This window comes from Taudactylus pleione, unplaced genomic scaffold (assembly GCF_031769625.1).
Source record: "Taudactylus pleione unplaced genomic scaffold, aTauple2 ptg000393l, whole genome shotgun sequence".
Lineage (NCBI taxonomy): Eukaryota > Metazoa > Chordata > Amphibia > Anura > Myobatrachidae > Taudactylus > Taudactylus pleione.
The window spans coordinates 4,235,932-4,253,382 of record NW_028284794.1 but is presented as its reverse complement, the minus strand read 5'-3'; the positions used below and the strand labels follow the sequence as shown (position 1 = coordinate 4,253,382).

Below are 17,451 nucleotides of genomic sequence, written 5' to 3'. Positions count from 1 at the left end.
CAAAATGATAACCGACCCTGACGTGATTTGAACACGCAACCTTCTAATCTTGAGTCAGATGAGCTAACATTGCCTCTTATTAAAACTGATTCAGTAGATTTTCTGGTGGTTTATATTACAAATAGTTCATCTGCTTATGCTAAACCTTGAATTAGGTAGTTGTCAAGCAAACAAGCTTACATCCTTGGTAACAAAACAAAAAGATATGTATTCTGGTTTTTCCTTCAGTGTAGAGTTTTTATGCCTCATAGTATACGTCATGTGAATGGAAAAAGTCATCTTTAAAATCAAATTGGTACTAAATGTATTTCTAAAAAAGACAAGTGACGGCAGTGATCCAAAATTGATCCAGAAAAGCTAATTGCTTTTAAATGTATTGTTACATTACAGACATTTAGAGTTGGCCTTCAAGTAACGTATTCTCTAAACTGGATATTTTTAGTATTATAATTATGAGAACTGATAAGAAGGTGAGATATTTAATGACTATGTGCTAGTGATATAGGTATCAGTTTGAGCTATAATCACATTATTGAAAGTAGACAGCAATCTTAGTATTTAGTTTCTTGTATAGTATTTTTTTGGCAGAAAAGAGCATTTTATCTTCAAAATGACAACTGACCCCTACGTGATTTGAACAAGCAACCTTCTGATCTGGAGTCAGACGCGATACCGTTGTGCCACGAGGTCTCTTGTTAAATCCGATTCAGTAGATTTTTCTGGTGGTTTATATTACAAATAGATCATCTGCTTATACTAAACCTTGAATTAGGTAGTTGTCAAGCAAACAAACCTTCATCCTCGGTAACAAAACAAAAAGATATGTCTGGTGGTTTTTCCTTTAGTGTATAATTTTTATTCATCACAGTATAGGTCATTTGAATGGAAAAAGTCATCCATAAAATCAAACTGGTACTAAATGTATTGTTAAAATAGACAAGTGATGGTAGTGATCCAAAATTGATCCAGAAAAGCTAATTGCTTTTAAATGTATTGTTACATTACAGACATTTAGAGTTGGCCTTCAAGTAACGTATTCTCTAAACTGGATATTTTTTGTATAATAATTATGAGAACTGATAAGAATGTGAGTTATTTAATGACTATGTGCTAGTGATATAGGTATCAGTTTGAGGTATAATCACATTATTGAAAGTAGATAACAATCTTGGTAATTAGTTTCTAGTATAGTATTTTTGGGCAGAATACAGCATTTTATCTTCAAAATGATAACCGACCCTGACGTGATTTGAACACGCAACCTTCTAATATTGAGTCAGATGAGCTAACGTTGCCTCTTATTAAAATTGATTCAGTAGATTTTCTGGTGGTTTATATTACAAATAGTTCATCTGCTTATGCTAAACCTTGAATTAGGTAGTTGTCAAGCAAACAAGCTTACATCCTTGGTATCAAAACAAAAAGATATGTATTCTGGTTTTTCCTCCAGTGTAGAGTTTTTATGCCTCATAGTATACGTCATGTGAATGGAAAAAGTCATCTTTAAAATCAAATTGGTACTAAATGTATTTCTAAAAAAGACAAGAGACGGCAGTGATCCAAAATTGATCCAGAAAAGCTAATTGCTTTTAAATGTATTGTTACATTACAGACATTTAGAGTTGGCCTTCAAGTAAAGTTTAATCTAAACTGGATATTTTTAGTATTATAATTATGAGAACTGATAAGAAGGTGAGATATTTAATGACTATGTGCTAGTGATATAGATATAAGTTTGAGCTATAATCACATTATTGAAAGTAGACAGCATTCTTAGTATTTAGTTTCTTGTATAGTATTTTTTTGGCAGAAAAAAGCATTTAATCTTCAAAATGACAACTGACCCCGACGTGATTTGAACACGCAACCTTCTGATGTGGAGGCAGACGCGCTACCGTTGCGCCACGAGGTCTCTTGTTAAATCTGATTCTGTAGATTTTTCTGGTGGTTTATATTAAAAATAGATCATCTGCTTATACTAAACCTTGAATTAGGTAGTTGTCAAGCAAACAAACCTACATCCTCGGTAACAAAACAAAAAGATATGTCTGGTGGTTTTTCCTTTAGTGTATAATTTTTATTCATCACAGTATAGGTCATTTGAATGGAAAAAGTCATCCATAAAATCAAATTGGTACTAAATGTATTGTTAAAATAGACAAGTGATGGTAGTGATCCAAAATTGATCCAGAAAAAGTTAATTGCTTTTAAATGTATTGTTACATTACAGACATTTAGAGTTGGCCTTCAAGTAACGTATTCTCTAAACTGGATATTTTTTGTATAATAATTATGAGAACTGATAAGAATGTGAGTTATTTAATGACTATGTGCTAGTGATATAGGTATCAGTTTGAGGTATAATCACATTATTGAAAGTAGATAACAATCTTGGTAATTAGTTTCTAGTATAGTATTATTGGGCAGAATAGAGCATTTTATCTTCAAAATGATAACCGACCCTGACGTGATTTGAACACGCAACCTTCTAATCTTGAGTCAGATGAGCTAACGTTGCCTCTTATTAAAACTGATTCAGTAGATTTTCTGGTGGTTTATATTACAAATAGTTCATCTGCTTATGCTAAACCTTGAATTAGGTAGTTGTCAAGCAAACAAGCTTACATCCTTGGTAACAAAACAAAAAGATATGTATTCTGGTTTTTCCTTCAGTGTAGAGTTTTTATGCCTCATAGTATACGTCATGTGAATGGAAAAAGTCATCTTTAAAATCAAATTGGTACTAAATGTATTTCTAAAAAAGACAAGTGACGGCAGTGATCCAAAATTGATCCAGAAAAGCTAATTGCTTTTAAATGTATTGTTACATTACAGACATTTAGAGTTGGCCTTCAAGTAACGTATTCTCTAAACTGGATATTTTTAGTATTATAATTATGAGAACTGAAAAGAATGTGAGATATTTAATGACTATGTGCTAGTGATATAGGTATCAGTTTGAGCTATAATCACATTATTGAAAGTAGACAGCATTCTTAGTATTTAGTTTCTTGTATAGTATTTTTTTGGCAGAAAAGAGCATTTAATCTTCAAAATGACAACTGACCCCGACGTGATTTGAACACGCAACCTTCTGATCTGGAGTCAGACGAGCTACCGTTGCGCCACGAGGTCTCTTGTTAAATCTGATTCTGTAGATTTTTCTGGTGGTTTATATTACAAATAGATCATCTGCTTATACTAAACCTTGAATTAGGTAGTTGTCAAGCAAACAAACCTTCATCCTCGGTAACAAAACAAAAAGATATGTCTGGTGGTTTTTCCTTTAGTGTATAATTTTTATTCATCACAGTATAGGTCATTTGAATGGAAAAAGTCATCCATAAAATCAAATTGGTACTAAATGTATTGTTATAATAGACAAGTGATGGTAGTGATCCAAAATTGATCCAGAAAAGCTAATTGCTTTTAAATGTATTGTTACATTACAGACATTTAGAGTTGGCCTTCAAGTAACGTATTCTCTAAACTTGATATTTTTAGTATTATAATTATGAGAACTGATAAGAAGGTGAGATATTTAATGACTATGTGCTAGTGATATAGATATAAGTTTGAGCTATAATCACATTATTGAAAGTAGACAGCATTCTTAGTATTTAGTTTCTTGTATAGTATTTTTTTGGCAGAAAAAAGCATTTAATCTTCAAAATGACAACTGACCCCGACGTGATTTGAACACGCAACCTTCTGATGTGGAGTCAGACGCGCTACCGTTGCGCCACGAGGTCTCTTGTTAAATCTGATTCTGTAGATTTTTCTGGTGGTTTATATTAAAAATAGATCATCTGCTTATACTAAACCTTGAATTAGGTAGTTGTCAAGCAAACAAACCTACATCCTCGGTAACAAAACAAAAAGATATGTCTGGTGGTTTTTCCTTTAGTGTATAATTTTTATTCATCACAGTATAGGTCATTTGAATGGAAAAAGTCATCCATAAAATCAAATTGGTACTAAATGTATTGTTAAAATAGACAAGTGATGGTAGTGATCCAAAATTGATCCAGAAAAAGTTAATTGCTTTTAAATGTATTGTTACATTACAGACATTTAGAGTTGGCCTTCAAGTAACGTATTCTCTAAACTGGATATTTTTTGTATAATAATTATGAGAACTGATAAGAATGTGAGTTATTTAATGACTATGTGCTAGTGATATAGGTATCAGTTTGAGGTATAATCACATTATTGAAAGTAGATAACAATCTTGGTAATTAGTTTCTAGTATAGTATTATTGGGCAGAATAGAGCATTTTATCTTCAAAATGATAACCGACCCTGACGTGATTTGAACACGCAACCTTCTAATCTTGAGTCAGATGAGCTAACGTTGCCTCTTATTAAAACTGATTCAGTAGATTTTCTGGTGGTTTATATTACAAATAGTTCATCTGCTTATGCTAAACCTTGAATTAGGTAGTTGTCAAGCAAACAAGCTTACATCCTTGGTAACAAAACAAAAAGATATGTATTCTGGTTTTTCCTTCAGTGTAGAGTTTTTATGCCTCATAGTATACGTCATGTGAATGGAAAAAGTCATCTTTAAAATCAAATTGGTACTAAATGTATTTCTAAAAAAGACAAGTGACGGCAGTGATCCAAAATTGATCCAGAAAAGCTAATTGCTTTTAAATGTATTGTTACATTACAGACATTTAGAGTTGGCCTTCAAGTAACGTATTCTCTAAACTGGATATTTTTAGTATTATAATTATGAGAACTGAAAAGAATGTGAGATATTTAATGACTATGTGCTAGTGATATAGGTATCAGTTTGAGCTATAATCACATTATTGAAAGTAGACAGCATTCTTAGTATTTAGTTTCTTGTATAGTATTTTTTTGGCAGAAAAGAGCATTTAATCTTCAAAATGACAACTGACCCCGACGTGATTTGAACACGCAACCTTCTGATCTGGAGTCAGACGAGCTACCGTTGCGCCACGAGGTCTCTTGTTAAATCTGATTCTGTAGATTTTTCTGGTGGTTTATATTACAAATAGATCATCTGCTTATACTAAACCTTGAATTAGGTAGTTGTCAAGCAAACAAACCTTCATCCTCGGTAACAAAACAAAAAGATATGTCTGGTGGTTTTTCCTTTAGTGTATAATTTTTATTCATCACAGTATAGGTCATTTGAATGGAAAAAGTCATCCATAAAATCAAATTGGTACTAAATGTATTGTTATAATAGACAAGTGATGGTAGTGATCCAAAATTGATCCAGAAAAGCTAATTGCTTTTAAATGTATTGTTACATTACAGACATTTAGAGTTGGCCTTCAAGTAACGTATTCTCTAAACTTGATATTTTTAGTATTATAATTATGAGAACTGATAAGAAGGTGAGATATTTAATGACTATGTGCTAGTGATATAGGTATCAGTTTGAGCTATAATCACATTATTGAAAGTAGACAGCATTCTTAGTATTTAGTTTCTCGTATAGTATTTTTTTGGCAGAAAAGAGCATTTAATCTTCAAAATGACAACTGACCCCGACGTGATTTGAACACGCAACCTTCTGATCTGGAGTCAGACGCGCTACCGTTGCACCACGAGGTCTCTTGTTAAATCTGATTCTGTAGATTTTTCTGGTGGTTTATATTACAAATAGATCATCTGCTTATACTAAACCTTGAATTAGGTAGTTGTCAAGCAAACAAACCTACATCCTCGGTAACAAAACAAAAAGATATGTCTGGTGGTTTTTCCTTTAGTGTATAATTTTTATTCATCACAGTATAGGTCATTTGAATGGAAAAAGTCATCCATAAAATCAAATTGGTACTAAATGTATTGTTAAAATAGACAAGTGATGGTAGTGATCCAAAATTGATCCAGAAAAGATCATTGCTTTTAAATGTATTGTTACATTACAGACATTTAGAGTTGGCCTTCAAGTAACGTATTCTCTAAACTGGATATTTTTTGTATAATAATTATGAGAACTGATAAGAATGTGAGTTATTTAATGACTATGTGCTAGTGATATAGGTATCAGTTTGAGGTATAATCACATTATTGAAAGTAGATAACAATCTTGGTAATTAGTTTCTAGTATAGTATTTTTGGGCAGAATAGAGCATTTTATCTTCAAAATGATAACTGACCCTGACGTGATTTGAACACGCAACCTTCTAATATTGAGTCAGATGAGCTAACGTTGCCTCTTATTAAAACTGATTCAGTAGATTTTCTGGTGGTTTATATTACAAATAGTTCATCTGCTTATGCTAAACCTTGAATTAGGTAGTTGTCAAGCAAACAAGCTTACATCCTTGGTATCAAAACAAAAAGATATGTATTCTGGTTTTTCCTTCAGTGTAGAGTTTTTATGCCTCATAGTATACGTCATGTGAATGGAAAAAGTCATCTTTAAAATCAAATTGGTACTAAATGTATTTCTAAAAAAGACAAGAGACGGCAGTGATCCAAAATTGATCCAGAAAAGCTAATTGCTTTTAAATGTATTGTTACATTACAGACATTTAGAGTTGGCCTTCAAGTAAAGTTTAATCTAAACTGGATATTTTTAGTATTATAATTATGAGAACTGATAAGAATGTGAGATATTTAATGACTATGTGCTAGTGATATAGGTATCAGTTTGAGCTATAATCACATTATTGAAAGTAGACAGCATTCTTAGTATTTAGTTTCTTGTATAGTATTTTTTTGGCAGAAAAGAGCATTTAATCTTCAAAATGACAACTGACCCCGACGTGATTTGAACACGCAACCTTCTGATCTGGAGTCAGACGAGCTACCGTTGCGCCACGAGGTCTCTTGTTAAATCTGATTCTGTAGATTTTTCTGGTGGTTTATATTACAAATAGATCATCTGCTTATACTAAACCTTGAATTAGGTAGTTGTCAAGCAAACAAACCTTCATCCTCGGTAACAAAACAAAAAGATATGTCTGGTGGTTTTTCCTTTAGTGTATAATTTTTATTCATCACAGTATAGGTCATTTGAATGGAAAAAGTCATCCATAAAATCAAATTGGTACTAAATGTATTGTTAAAATAGACAAGTGATGGTAGTGATCCAAAATTGATCCAGAAAAGCTAATTGCTTTTAAATGTATTGTTACATTACAGACATTTAGAGTTGGCCTTCAAGTAACGTATTCTCTAAACTTGATATTTTTAGTTTTATAATTATGAGAACTGATAAGAAGGTGAGATATTTAATGACTATGTGCTAGTGATATAGGTATCAGTTTGAGCTATAATCACATTATTGAAAGTAGACAGCATTCTTAGTATTTAGTTTCTCGTATAGTATTTTTTTGGCAGAAAAGAGCATTTAATCTTCAAAATGACAACTGACCCCGACGTGATTTGAACACGCAACCTTCTGATCTGGAGTCAGACGCGCTACCGTTGCGCCACGAGGTCTCTTGTTAAATCTGATTCTGTAGATTTTTCTGGTGGTTTATATTACAAATAGATCATCTGCTTATACTAAACCTTGAATTAGGTAGTTGTCAAGCAAACAAACCTACATCCTCGGTAACAAAACAAAAAGATATGTCTGGTGGTTTTTCCTTTAGTGTATAATTTTTATTCATCACAGTATAGGTCATTTGAATGGAAAAAGTCATCCATAAAATCAAATTGGTACTAAATGTATTGTTAAAATAGACAAGTGATGGTAGTGATCCAAAATTGATCCAGAAAAGATCATTGCTTTTAAATGTATTGTTACATTACAGACATTTAGAGTTGGCCTTCAAGTAACGTATTCTCTAAACTGGATATTTTTTGTATAATAATTATGAGAACTGATAAGAATGTGAGTTATTTAATGACTATGTGCTAGTGATATAGGTATCAGTTTGAGGTATAATCACATTATTGAAAGTAGATAACAATCTTGGTAATTAGTTTCTAGTATAGTATTTTTGGGCAGAATAGAGCATTTTATCTTCAAAATGATAACTGACCCTGACGTGATTTGAACACGCACCCTTCTAATATTGAGTCAGATGAGCTAACGTTGCCTCTTATTAAAACTGATTCAGTAGATTTTCTGGTGGTTTATATTACAAATAGTTCATCTGCTTATGCTAAACCTTGAATTAGGTAGTTGTCAAGCAAACAAGCTTACATCCTTGGTATCAAAACAAAAAGATATGTATTCTGGTTTTTCCTTCAGTGTAGAGTTTTTATGCCTCATAGTATACGTCATGTGAATGGAAAAAGTCATCTTTAAAATCAAATTGGTACTAAATGTATTTCTAAAAAAGACAAGAGACGGCAGTGATCCAAAATTGATCCAGAAAAGCTAATTGCTTTTAAATGTATTGTTACATTACAGACATTTAGAGTTGGCCTTCAAGTAAAGTTTAATCTAAACTGGATTTTTTTAGTATTATAATTATGAGAACTGATAAGAAGGTGAGATATTTAATGACTATGTGCTAGTGATATAGGTATCAGTTTGAGCTATAATCACATTATTGAAAGTAGACAGCATTCTTAGTATTTAGTTTCTTGTATAGTATTTTTTTGGCAGAAAAGAGCATTTAATCTTCAAAATGACAACTGACCCCGACGTGATTTGAACACGCAACCTTCTGATCTGGAGTCAGACGCGCTACCGTTGCGCCACGAGGTCTCTTGTTAAATCTGATTCTGTAGATTTTTCTAGTGGTTTATATTACAAATAGATCATCTGCTTATACTAAACCTTGAATTAGGTAGTTGTCAAGCAAACAAACCTACATCCTCGGTAACAAAACAAAAAGATATGTCTGGTGGTTTTTCCTTTAGTGTATAATTTTTATTCATCACAGTATAGGTCATTTGAATGGAAAAAGTCATCCATAAAATCAAATTGGTACTAAATGTATTGTTAAAATAGACAAGTGATGGTAGTGATCCAAAATTGATCCAGAAAAGCTAATTGTTTTAAATGTATTGTTACATTACAGACATTTAGAGTTGGCCTTCAAGTAACGTATTCTCTAAACTGGATATTTTTTGTATAATAATTATGAGAACTGATAAGAATGTGAGTTATTTAATGACTATGTGCTAGTGATATAGGTATCAGTTTGAGGTATAATCACATTATTGAAAGTAGATAACAATCTTGGTAATTAGTTTCTAGTATAGTATTATTGGGCAGAATAGAGCATTTTATCTTCAAAATGATAACCGACCCTGACGTGATTTGAACACGCAACCTTCTAATCTTGAGTCAGATGAGCTAACGTTGCCTCTTATTAAAACTGATTCAGTAGATTTTCTGGTGGTTTATATTACAAATGGTTCATCTGCTTATGCTAAACCTTGAATTAGGTAGTTGTCAAGCAAACAAACCTACATCCTTGGTAACAAAACAAAAAGATATGTATTCTGGTTTTTCCTTCAGTGTAGAGTTTTTATGCCTCATAGTATACGTCATGTGAATGGAAAAAGTCATCTTTAAAATCAAATTGGTACTAAATGTATTTCTAAAAAAGACAAGAGACGGCAGTGATCCAAAATTGATCCAGAAAAGCTAATTGCTTTTAAATGTATTGTTACATTACAGACATTTAGAGTTGGCCTTCAAGTAAAGTTTAATCTAAACTGGATATTTTTAGTATTATAATTATGAGAACTGATAAGAAGGTGAGATATTTAATGACTATGTGCTAGTGATATAGGTATCAGTTTGAGCTATAATCACATTATTGAAAGTAGACAGCATTCTTAGTATTTAGTTTCTTGTATAGTATTTTTTTGGCAGAAAAGAGCATTTAATCTTCAAAATGACAACTGACCCCGACGTGATTTGAACACGCAACCTTCTGATCTGGAGTCAGATGCGCTACCGTTGCGCCACGAGGTCTCTTGTTAAATCTGATTCTGTAGATTTTTCTAGTGGTTTATATTACAAATAGATCATCTGCTTATACTAAACCTTGAATTAGGTAGTTGTCAAGCAAACAAACCTACATCCTCGGTAACAAAACAAAAAGATATGTCTGGTGGTTTTTCCTTTAGTGTATAATTTTTATTCATCACAGTATAGGTCATTTGAATGGAAAAAGTCATCCATAAAATCAAATTGGTACTAAATGTATTGTTAAAATAGACAAGTGATGGTAGTGATCCAAAATTGATCCAGAAAAGCTAATTGTTTTAAATGTATTGTTACATTACAGACATTTAGAGTTGGCCTTCAAGTAACGTATTCTCTAAACTGGATATTTTTTGTATAATAATTATGAGAACTGATAAGAATGTGAGTTATTTAATGACTATGTGCTAGTGATATAGGTATCAGTTTGAGGTATAATCACATTATTGAAAGTAGATAACAATCTTGGTAATTAGTTTCTAGTATAGTATTATTGGGCAGAATAGAGCATTTTATCTTCAAAATGATAACCGACCCTGACGTGATTTGAACACGCAACCTTCTAATCTTGAGTCAGATGAGCTAACGTTGCCTCTTATTAAAACTGATTCAGTAGATTTTCTGGTGGTTTATATTACAAATGGTTCATCTGCTTATGCTAAACCTTGAATTAGGTAGTTGTCAAGCAAACAAACCTACATCCTTGGTAACAAAACAAAAAGATATGTATTCTGGTTTTTCCTTCAGTGTAGAGTTTTTATGCCTCATAGTATACGTCATGTGAATGGAAAAAGTCATCTTTAAAATCAAATTGGTACTAAATGTATTTCTAAAAAAGACAAGTGACGGCAGTGATCCAAAATTGATCCAGAAAAGCTAATTGCTTTTAAATGTATTGTTACATTACAGACATTTAGAGTTGGCCTTCAAGTAACGTATTCTCTAAACTGGATATTTTTAGTATTATAATTATGAGAACTGATAAGAAGGTGAGATATTTAATGACTATGTGCTAGTGATATAGGTATCAGTTTGAGCTATAATCACATTATTGAAAGTAGACAGCATTCTTAGTATTTAGTTTCTCGTATAGTATTTTTTTGGCAGAAAAGAGCATTTAATCTTCAAAATGACAACTGACCCCGACGTGATTTGAACACACAACCTTCTGATCTGGAGTCAGACGCGCTACCGTTGCGCCACGAGGTCTCTTGTTAAATCTGATTCTGTAGATTTTTCTGGTGGTTTATATTACAAATAGATCATCTGCTTATACTAAACCTTGAATTAGGTAGTTGTCAAGCAAACAAACCTACATCCTCGGTAACAAAACAAAAAGATATGTCTGGTGGTTTTTCCTTTAGTGTATAATTTTTATTCATCACAGTATAGGTCATTTGAATGGAAAAAGTCATCCATAAAATCAAATTGGTACTAAATGTATTGTTAAAATAGACAAGTGATGGTAGTGATCCAAAATTGATCCAGAAAAGATCATTGCTTTTAAATGTATTGTTACATTACAGACATTTAGAGTTGGCCTTCAAGTAACGTATTCTCTAAACTGGATATTTTTTGTATAATAATTATGAGAACTGATAAGAATGTGAGTTATTTAATGACTATGTGCTAGTGATATAGGTATCAGTTTGAGGTATAATCACATTATTGAAAGTAGATAACAATCTTGGTAATTAGTTTCTAGTATAGTATTATTGGGCAGAATAGAGCATTTTATCTTCAAAATGATAACCGACCCTGACGTGATTTGAATACGCAACCTTCTAATCTTGAGTCAGATGAGCTAACGTTGCCTCTTATTAAAACTGATTCAGTAGATTTTCTGGTGGTTTATATTACAAATGGTTCATCTGCTTATGCTAAACCTTGAATTAGGTAGTTGTCAAGCAAACAAACCTACATCCTTGGTAACAAAACAAAAAGATATGTATTCTGGTTTTTCCTTCAGTGTAGAGTTTTTATGCCTCATAGTATACGTCATGTGAATGGAAAAAGTCATCTTTAAAATCAAATTGGTACTAAATGTATTTCTAAAAAAGACAAGTGACGGCAGTGATCCAAAATTGATCCAGAAAAGCTAATTGCTTTTAAATGTATTGTTACATTACAGACATTTAGAGTTGGCCTTCAAGTAACGTATTCTCTAAACTGGATATTTTTAGTATTATAATTATGAGAACTGATAAGAAGGTGAGATATTTAATGACTATGTGCTAGTGATATAGGTATCAGTTTGAGCTATAATCACATTATTGAAAGTAGACAGCATTCTTAGTATTTAGTTTCTCGTATAGTATTTTTTTGGCAGAAAAGAGCATTTAATCTTCAAAATGACAACTGACCCCGACGTGATTTGAACACGCAACCTTCTGATCTGGAGTCAGACGAGCTACCGTTGCGCCACGAGGTCTCTTGTTAAATCTGATTCTGTAGATTTTTCTGGTGGTTTATATTACAAATAGATCATCTGCTTATACTAAACCTTGAATTAGGTAGTTGTCAAGCAAACAAACCTTCATCCTCGGTAACAAAACAAAAAGATATGTCTGGTGGTTTTTCCTTTAGTGTATAATTTTTATTCATCACAGTATAGGTCATTTGAATGGAAAAAGTCATCCATAAAATCAAATTGGTACTAAATGTATTGTTAAAATAGACAAGTGATGGTAGTGATCCAAAATTGATCCAGAAAAGCTAATTGCTTTTAAATGTATTGTTACATTACAGACATTTAGAGTTGGCCTTCAAGTAACGTATTCTCTAAACTTGATATTTTTAGTATTATAATTATGAGAACTGATAAGAAGGTGAGATATTTAATGACTATGTGCTAGTGATATAGGTATCAGTTTGAGCTATAATCACATTATTGAAAGTAGACAGCATTCTTAGTATTTAGTTTCTCGTATAGTATTTTTTTGGCAGAAAAGAGCATTTAATCTTCAAAATGCCAACTGACCCCGACGTGATTTGAACACGCAACCTTCTGATCTGGAGTCAGACGCGCTACCGTTGCGCCACGAGGTCTCTTGTTAAATCTGATTCTGTAGATTTTTCTGGTGGTTTATATTACAAATAGATCATCTGCTTATACTAAACCTTGAATTAGGTAGTTGTCAAGCAAACAAACCTACATCCTCGGTAACAAAACAAAAAGATATGTCTGGTGGTTTTTCCTTTAGTGTATAATTTTTATTCATCACAGTATAGGTCATTTGAATGGAAAAAGTCATCCATAAAATCAAATTGGTACTAAATGTATTGTTAAAATAGACAAGTGATGGTAGTGATCCAAAATTGATCCAGAAAAGATCATTGCTTTTAAATGTATTGTTACATTACAGACATTTAGAGTTGGCCTTCAAGTAACGTATTCTCTAAACTGGATATTTTTTGTATAATAATTATGAGAACTGATAAGAATGTGAGTTATTTAATGACTATGTGCTAGTGATATAGGTATCAGTTTGAGGTATAATCACATTATTGAAAGTAGATAACAATCTTGGTAATTAGTTTCTAGTATAGTATTTTTGGGCAGGATAGAGCATTTTATCTTCAAAATGATAACCGACCCTGACGTGATTTGAACACGCAACCTTCTAATATTGAGTCAGATGAGCTAACGTTGCCTCTTATTAAAACTGATTCAGTAGATTTTCTGGTGGTTTATATTACAAATAGTTCATCTGCTTATGCTAAACCTTGAATTAGGTAGTTGTCAAGCAAACAAGCTTACATCCTTGGTATCAAAACAAAAAGATATGTATTCTGGTTTTTCCTTCAGTGTAGAGTTTTTATGCCTCATAGTATACGTCATGTGAATGGAAAAAGTCATCTTTAAAATCAAATTGGTACTAAATGTATTTCTAAAAAAGACAAGTGACGGCAGTGATCCAAAATTGATCCAGAAAAGCTAATTGCTTTTAAATGTATTGTTACATTACAGACATTTAGAGTTGGCCTTCAAGTAACGTATTCTCTAAACTGGATATTTTTAGTATTATAATTATGAGAACTGAAAAGAATGTGAGATATTTAATGACTATGTGCTAGTGATATAGGTATCAGTTTGAGCTATAATCACATTATTGAAAGTAGACAGCATTCTTAGTATTTAGTTTCTTGTATAGTATTTTTTTGGCAGAAAAGAGCATTTAATCTTCAAAATGACAACTGACCCCGACGTGATTTGAACACGCAACCTTCTTATCTGGAGTCAGACGAGCTACCGTTGCGCCACGAGGTCTCTTGTTAAATCTGATTCTGTAGATTTTTCTGGTGGTTTATATTACAAATAGATCATCTGCTTATACTAAACCTTGAATTAGGTAGTTGTCAAGCAAACAAACCTTCATCCTCGGTAACAAAACAAAAAGATATGTCTGGTGGTTTTTCCTTTAGTGTATAATTTTTATTCATCACAGTATAGGTCATTTGAATGGAAAAAGTCATCCATAAAATCAAATTGGTACTAAATGTATTGTTAAAATAGACAAGTGATGGTAGTGATCCAAAATTGATCCAGAAAAGCTAATTGCTTTTAAATGTATTGTTACATTACAGACATTTAGAGTTGGCCTTCAAGTAACGTATTCTCTAAACTTGATATTTTTAGTATTATAATTATGAGAACTGATAAGAAGGTGAGATATTTAATGACTATGTGCTAGTGATATAGGTATCAGTTTGAGCTATAATCACATTAGTGAAAGTAGACAGCATTCTTAGTATTTAGTTTCTCGTATAGTATTTTTTTGGCAGAAAAGAGCATTTAATCTTCAAAATGCCAACTGACCCCGACGTGATTTGAACACGCAACCTTCTGATCTGGAGTCAGACGCGCTACCGTTGCGCCACGAGGTCTCTTGTTAAATCTGATTCTGTAGATTTTTCTGGTGGTTTATATTACAAATAGATCATCTGCTTATACTAAACCTTGAATTAGGTAGTTGTCAAGCAAACAAACCTACATCCTCGGTAACAAAACAAAAAGATATGTCTGGTGGTTTTTCCTTTAGTGTATAATTTTTATTCATCACAGTATAGGTCATTTGAATGGAAAAAGTCATCCATAAAATCAAATTGGTACTAAATGTATTGTTAAAATAGACAAGTGATGGTAGTGATCCAAAATTGATCCAGAAAAGATCATTGCTTTTAAATGTATTGTTACATTACAGACATTTAGAGTTGGCCTTCAAGTAACGTATTCTCTAAACTGGATATTTTTTGTATAATAATTATGAGAACTGATAAGAATGTGAGTTATTTAATGACTATGTGCTAGTGATATAGGTATCAGTTTGAGGTATAATCACATTATTGAAAGTAGATAACAATCTTGGTAATTAGTTTCTAGTATAGTATTTTTGGGCAGAATAGAGCATTTTATCTTCAAAATGATAACCGACCCTGACGTGATTTGAACACGCAACCTTCTAATATTGAGTCAGATGAGCTAACGTTGCCTCTTATTAAAACTGATTCAGTAGATTTTCTGGTGGTTTATATTACAAATAGTTCATCTGCTTATGCTAAACCTTGAATTAGGTAGTTGTCAAGCAAACAAGCTTACATCCTTGGTATCAAAACAAAAAGATATGTATTCTGGTTTTTCCTTCAGTGTAGAGTTTTTATGCCTCATAGTATACGTCATGTGAATGGAAAAAGTCATCTTTAAAATCAAATTGGTACTAAATGTATTTCTAAAAAAGACAAGTGACGGCAGTGATCCAAAATTGATCCAGAAAAGCTAATTGCTTTTAAATGTATTGTTACATTACAGACATTTAGAGTTGGCCTTCAAGTAACGTATTCTCTAAACTGGATATTTTTAGTATTATAATTATGAGAACTGAAAAGAATGTGAGATATTTAATGACTATGTGCTAGTGATATAGGTATCAGTTTGAGCTATAATCACATTATTGAAAGTAGACAGCATTCTTAGTATTTAGTTTCTTGTATAGTATTTTTTTGGCAGAAAAGAGCATTTAATCTTCAAAATGACAACTGACCCCGACGTGATTTGAACACGCAACGTTCTGATCTGGAGTCTGACGAGCTACCGTTGCGCCACGAGGTCTCTTGTTAAATCTGATTCTGTAGATTTTTCTGGTGGTTTATATTACAAATAGATCATCTGCTTATACTAAACCTTGAATTAGGTAGTTGTCAAGCAAACAAACCTTCATCCTCGGTAACAAAACAAAAAGATATGTCTGGTGGTTTTTCCTTTAGTGTATAATTTTTATTCATCACAGTATAGGTCATTTGAATGGAAAAAGTCATCCATAAAATCAAATTGGTACTAAATGTATTGTTAAAATAGACAAGTGATGGTAGTGATCCAAAATTGATCCAGAAAAGCTAATTGCTTTTAAATGTATTGTTACATTACAGACATTTAGAGTTGGCCTTCAAGTAACGTATTCTCTAAACTTGATATTTTTAGTATTATAATTATGAGAACTGATAAGAAGGTGAGATATTTAATGACTATGTGCTAGTGATATAGGTATCAGTTTGAGCTATAATCACATTATTGAAAGTAGACAGCATTCTTAGTATTTAGTTTCTCGTATAGTATTTTTTTGGCAGAAAAGAGCATTTAATCTTCAAAATGCCAACTGACCCCGACGTGATTTGAACACGCAACCTTCTGATCTGGAGTCAGACGCGCTACCGTTGCGCCACGAGGTCTCTTGTTAAATCTGATTCTGTAGATTTTTCTGGTGGTTTATATTACAAATAGATCATCTGCTTATACTAAACCTTGAATTAGGTAGTTGTCAAGCAAACAAACCTACATCCTCGGTAACAAAACAAAAAGATATGTCTGGTGGTTTTTCCTTTAGTGTATAATTTTTATTCATCACAGTATAGGTCATTTGAATGGAAAAAGTCATCCATAAAATCAAATTGGTACTAAATGTATTGTTAAAATAGACAAGTGATGGTAGTGATCCAAAATTGATCCAGAAAAGATCATTGCTTTTAAATGTATTGTTACATTACAGACATTTAGAGTTGGCCTTCAAGTAACGTATTCTCTAAACTGGATATTTTTTGTATAATAATTATGAGAACTGATAAGAATGTGAGTTATTTAATGACTATGTGCTAGTGATATAGGTATCAGTTTGAGGTATAATCACATTATTGAAAGTAGATAACAATCTTGGTAATTAGTTTCTAGTATAGTATTTTTGGGCAGAATAGCGCATTTTATCTTCAAAATGATAACCGACCCTGACGTGATTTGAACACGCAACCTTCTAATATTGAGTCAGATGAGCTAACGTTGCCTCTTATTAAAACTGATTCAGTAGATTTTCTGGTGGTTTATATTACAAATAGTTCATCTGCTTATGCTAAACCTTGAATTAGGTAGTTGTCAAGCAAACAAGCTTTCATCCTTGGTATCAAAACAAAAAGATATGTATTCTGGTTTTTCCTTCAGTGTAGAGTTTTTATGCCTCATAGTATACGTCATGTGAATGGAAAAAGTCATCTTTAAAATCAAATTGGTACTAAATGTA

At 32.1% G+C, this 17,451-nt stretch overlaps 14 non-coding genes across 14 annotated transcripts; all 14 read right to left on the bottom strand.

The window, feature by feature from the left end:
- Positions 1-1,840: 1,840 nt before the first annotated feature.
- TRNAW-CCA (transfer RNA tryptophan (anticodon CCA)) lies at positions 1,841-1,912 on the bottom strand. Its single transcript has one exon. It is a non-coding gene; the product is annotated as a tRNA-Trp (tRNA).
- Positions 1,913-3,063: 1,151 nt separating this feature from the next.
- On the bottom strand, positions 3,064-3,135 carry TRNAW-CCA (transfer RNA tryptophan (anticodon CCA)). Its single transcript has one exon. It is a non-coding gene; the product is annotated as a tRNA-Trp (tRNA).
- Positions 3,136-3,680: 545 nt separating this feature from the next.
- TRNAW-CCA (transfer RNA tryptophan (anticodon CCA)) lies at positions 3,681-3,752 on the bottom strand. The gene has a single exon. It is a non-coding gene; the product is annotated as a tRNA-Trp (tRNA).
- A 1,151-nt stretch (positions 3,753-4,903) lies between these two features.
- TRNAW-CCA (transfer RNA tryptophan (anticodon CCA)) lies at positions 4,904-4,975 on the bottom strand. Its single transcript has one exon. It is a non-coding gene; the product is annotated as a tRNA-Trp (tRNA).
- Positions 4,976-5,520: 545 nt separating this feature from the next.
- TRNAW-CCA (transfer RNA tryptophan (anticodon CCA)) lies at positions 5,521-5,592 on the bottom strand. Its single transcript has one exon. It is a non-coding gene; the product is annotated as a tRNA-Trp (tRNA).
- A 1,150-nt stretch (positions 5,593-6,742) lies between these two features.
- TRNAW-CCA (transfer RNA tryptophan (anticodon CCA)) lies at positions 6,743-6,814 on the bottom strand. The gene has a single exon. It is a non-coding gene; the product is annotated as a tRNA-Trp (tRNA).
- A 545-nt stretch (positions 6,815-7,359) lies between these two features.
- TRNAW-CCA (transfer RNA tryptophan (anticodon CCA)) lies at positions 7,360-7,431 on the bottom strand. Its single transcript has one exon. It is a non-coding gene; the product is annotated as a tRNA-Trp (tRNA).
- A 1,150-nt stretch (positions 7,432-8,581) lies between these two features.
- TRNAW-CCA (transfer RNA tryptophan (anticodon CCA)) lies at positions 8,582-8,653 on the bottom strand. Its single transcript has one exon. It is a non-coding gene; the product is annotated as a tRNA-Trp (tRNA).
- A 1,149-nt stretch (positions 8,654-9,802) lies between these two features.
- On the bottom strand, positions 9,803-9,874 carry TRNAW-CCA (transfer RNA tryptophan (anticodon CCA)). The gene has a single exon. It is a non-coding gene; the product is annotated as a tRNA-Trp (tRNA).
- Positions 9,875-11,023: 1,149 nt separating this feature from the next.
- On the bottom strand, positions 11,024-11,095 carry TRNAW-CCA (transfer RNA tryptophan (anticodon CCA)). The gene has a single exon. It is a non-coding gene; the product is annotated as a tRNA-Trp (tRNA).
- A 1,150-nt stretch (positions 11,096-12,245) lies between these two features.
- Positions 12,246-12,317, bottom strand: TRNAW-CCA (transfer RNA tryptophan (anticodon CCA)). Its single transcript has one exon. It is a non-coding gene; the product is annotated as a tRNA-Trp (tRNA).
- Positions 12,318-12,862: 545 nt separating this feature from the next.
- TRNAW-CCA (transfer RNA tryptophan (anticodon CCA)) lies at positions 12,863-12,934 on the bottom strand. Its single transcript has one exon. It is a non-coding gene; the product is annotated as a tRNA-Trp (tRNA).
- A 1,767-nt stretch (positions 12,935-14,701) lies between these two features.
- On the bottom strand, positions 14,702-14,773 carry TRNAW-CCA (transfer RNA tryptophan (anticodon CCA)). The gene has a single exon. It is a non-coding gene; the product is annotated as a tRNA-Trp (tRNA).
- Positions 14,774-16,540: 1,767 nt separating this feature from the next.
- On the bottom strand, positions 16,541-16,612 carry TRNAW-CCA (transfer RNA tryptophan (anticodon CCA)). The gene has a single exon. It is a non-coding gene; the product is annotated as a tRNA-Trp (tRNA).
- Positions 16,613-17,451: the final 839 nt, after the last annotated feature.